The sequence below is a fragment of the Grampus griseus genome (assembly GCF_964374135.1).
Source record: "Grampus griseus genome assembly, chromosome: 18".
NCBI classification, from domain to species: Eukaryota; Metazoa; Chordata; class Mammalia; order Artiodactyla; family Delphinidae; genus Grampus; species Grampus griseus.
Window position 1 is genome coordinate 34,865,667 of NC_139012.1, and position 3,952 is coordinate 34,869,618.

Sequence of the window (3,952 nt, forward strand, 5' to 3'; positions counted from 1 at the left end):
CATGCTAAGTTGAAGATGCCAGACACAAAGGTCATACACTGTATGATTCCATTTATCTGAAATATCCAGAATAAGTAAATCCATAGAGAAAGAAAGCAGATTGGTGGTCTCCAGGGCCTGATAGAGAGAGCGAAGTAGTATCTTCTCAATGGGTACAGAGTTTCCTTTTGGGGTGATAAAAATGTCTGGGGGAAAAATTTTTTAATTGGAAAATGATTGATTAAAAACAAGTCTGTGGGGTATTTCTTGGTACTGCCTTTCCCAATTTTGACAGTAAATGGTCAAGTACACAGTAAATGGTCAAGTACAGCAGCCATGGTTTGAGAAAGAAATGATGACCAGGGCTCAGAACACTCACTCGGGGACGAGCGTGAGGTTCACCGCACGAAGTAAGCCATCCATTTTAGCAGAGATATTATCCAAGGATGAGGGGAATTGAGAATGGATAGCACAGGAGGGAGACAATGACTATCAGTTGTGGCCTTGAGGCCACCTACAGTAACAGAAGCTATAGTTCGACCCATTGACCCTCCTTTCACTAGTAGTTCATCTCAACTCACCCTCTCCCCTAAAAACAATCCATGGAAACTATGAAAGAGTTGTTTCCAGAACTTATGCAAAGACGTTGATCCAAGTAAAGGCAACAAAAGCAAAAATAAAGTGGGGCTACATCCAACTAAAAAGCACAACAAAGGAAACCAACAACAAAATGAAAAGGCAACCTACCGAATGGGAGAAAATTTTTCAAATCATATATCCTATAAGGGGTTAGTATTCAAATTATATGAAGAACTCATACAAAAAAAATAGAAAAAATATCCAACTAAAAAATGGGCAGAGGATCTGAATAGACATTTTTACAAAGAAGATACAGAGATGGCCAGCAGATAGTTAAAAAGGCACCTAAAATCACTAATCAGCAGAGAAATCAAACCACAAAGAGGTGTCACCTCATTCCTGTTGGAATGGCTACTATCAAAAAGACGGGAACGTGCTCGCTTTGGCAGCACATATACTAAAATTGGAACGACACAGAGAAGATTAGCACGGCCCCTGCACAAGGATGACACGCAAATTCGTGCAGCCGCATAGCACAGGGAGATCAGCTCCGTGCTTTGTGACCACCTAGAGGGGTGGGATAGGGAGGGTGGGAGGGTGGGAGACTCAAGAAGGAAGAGATATGGGAACATATGTATATGTATAACTGATTCACTTTGTTATAAAGCAGAAACTAACACACCATTGTAAAGCAATTATACTCCAATAAAGATGTAAAAAAAAAAAAAAGACAGGAACTAACAAGTGTTGGCAAGGGTGTGGAGAAAAGGGAAGCCTCGGACACTGTTGGTAGGAATGTAAATTGTTGCAGCCAGAATGGAAAACAGTATGGAGGTCCTCAAAAAATTAAAAATAGAACTATCATACGATCCAGCAATTCCACTACTTGGTATTTGTATGAAGGAAACAGAAACTCTTAATTCAAAATGAAATCTGTACCCCCATATTCATTGCAGCATTATTTACAGTAGCCAACACTTGGAAACCCCTGTGTTCATCGATGGATAAAGGACATTTGGCATATATATATGCCAAATTATATATATATATATATATATATATATATATATATATATATATATATATATATATATATATATAATTCAGCCATGAGAAAGAAGCAAATCCTGCCATTTGTGACAGCATGAATGGACCGTGAGGGTGTTATGCTAGGTAAAATATGTCAGGCAGAGAAAGAAAAATCCTGTATGATCTCACTTTATATGGAATTTTAAAAAAAGCTCATAGAGGCAGGGGGTGGAGGGTGGGTGAAATGGGTAAAGGTGGTCAATATGTACAAACTGCAGGTGATAAAATAAATAAGTCCTGGGGATGTGACTATAGTTAATAATACCGTATTGCATTTTTAAAATTTGCTAAGAGAGTAGATCTTAAAAGTCCTCATCACAAGAAAAAAAGATTTCTACCATGTATGGTAATGGATGTTAACTAGACATACTGTGGTGATCATTTTTTAAATTGAAGTATAGTTGATTTACAGTATTATATTGTAATAACAATATATTAGAACACAGTGATTCACTATTTTTATAGATTATACTCCATTTAAAGTTATTATAAAACATTGGCTACCCTTATAGCTTATTTATTTTATGCATAGTAGTTTGTGCCTCTTCATCCCCTCCCCTACCCCTATCTTGCCCCCCCCCCTTCCCTCTACCCACTGGTAATCACTGCTTTGATGTCTACATCTGTGCGTTCATTTCCTTTCTGTTACATTTATTGTTTATTTTTTAGATTCCACATGCGAGTGATAACATACCGTATTTGTCTTTCTCTGTTTGACTTATTTCACTAAGCATAATAGTGTTGCAGCAAAAATAGAAATGAAGTTTTTCCTCTCCTGAAAATAAGGAAAGTAAAGGGGACAGTGAACAGGCTAGAGAAGACACATAAACTGGCCTGAAAGGGTTAATCAATCCTAGTTTTATTTAAACTGTTACTAATCTGTAGTGTCTGTAACTAGATGTGTGTTTCACAAAACTAAATTACATCCTGTTCCTATCACTCCCTAGCTGTCAATGTAAATTACATCCTGCATCTTGTGCTTAAGCTCCCTGCACTGTCTTGTAGCAAATCACCCTGTGTAGCTGTTTGCATTTCAGGAAGCAGATGGCAGGCAGATAACGCAGAGGCAAATGAACCCAATTACCGGTCCGCCGGACCCAGTTACCGGACTGCCTGACGCCAGCGATGCAGGTTTTGAAATAATGCAAGAAGAAGAATGCAGGACCTTTACCACTTTGATCCTTATTACCACTCCCTGGACTGCGATGGCCGCCCGAGGGGCCGGGAGGCCAGCCAGGGCTTCCAGGCGTGTGTGGGCATCGTGTCTGCAGCCAGTGTCCCCGAGGCCGCGCTCGGCCCATCATCACTGAGTGAAGCTGCACCACGACAGCGCGGCCGACTTTCTTCTGGCTCTGTGAGGACCTGTGCGCATTGCAGGATTCGGTGCCTCTGCCCGCCGTGGGCGACTCCCTGCGGGAGGGCCTGCTGGACTTCAACGCCCACCGCCTGCGCGGGGTGGACTGGGTGCCGCCCCTGAGCACTCTCTGCCCCCGATCTGTATCCAGAGCTTCTTCCAGCCATGGCTTGGCGAGACGGGTTTGTACTTTACGCTTCCAGGGGCCCTCATGTGGGCGCTGCGAAGCGGAGTTTTAGATGGTACAAGGTGGAGGGTGGGCACTAGAACCGGTGCCTAGTGCCCGGGTGTGCGTGCACTAGACGGGGCGTGCGGCCTAGGACTCCTGCCGGCTCGGTGACCCCGGCCGAGTGCCTTAAGGCTTCTAGGTCTCAGTGTTCTCATCTGTAGCATGGGCTTAACTGGACTCACTCTGTATGACTGTTAAAAGGTTACACTCTGTTAATGCTTGTACACTCTACAATGTAGAACACTTAGCACAGTTTGGAGCATCGTTCATTGTTCCACAGATGGTACCTGGTCTGTTGAATGACTTTGCCTGCTACACGCCAAAGCGATTAGGAAATTGATATATCCCAGCTTCATTTCCTTTTCATTAAAACAGGGCTCAGGAAAAAAAAAATTTTTTTTCGATAGTCCTATCCTATAGTGGAAACAGCACCGGTGTGAAGGCAGCTTAGGGTTTGAATTCCAGAGTTTATGCTCTCTGTGGCCCGGGCAGGTTTCTTTTGCACTACAATCCCCACACGTGTAAAATGACATTAAAAAACACTCTTTCTGTGGGTTCTTAGAATTAATTAAGCAGGTTATGTGTGTAAAGTATCCTGACACTTAAATGAGTTGTCAGAACGAAGGGATGCTGGAGAGGATGATTCTCCCCTAAGTACTCTCCCCTTCTACTGGGCGGCAAGTAAACACAAGCACAGTAGTCAGTGCTCTGGAAGAAGTGAG

General features: G+C 42.6%; 1 pseudogene across 1 annotated transcript in view; it reads left to right on the forward strand.

Moving 5' to 3' along the window:
* Window positions 1–277: 277 nt before the first annotated feature.
* The window catches only part of LOC309835894 (centrosomal protein of 78 kDa-like), a 23,247-nt pseudogene continuing 19,572 nt past the window's right edge, over window positions 278–3,952 (forward strand). The window contains exons 1-2 of the transcript in view: window positions 278–389; window positions 2,959–3,183. The product of the transcript in view is annotated as a centrosomal protein of 78 kDa-like (transcript). The remainder of the gene's footprint in view (window positions 390–2,958; window positions 3,184–3,952) is intronic.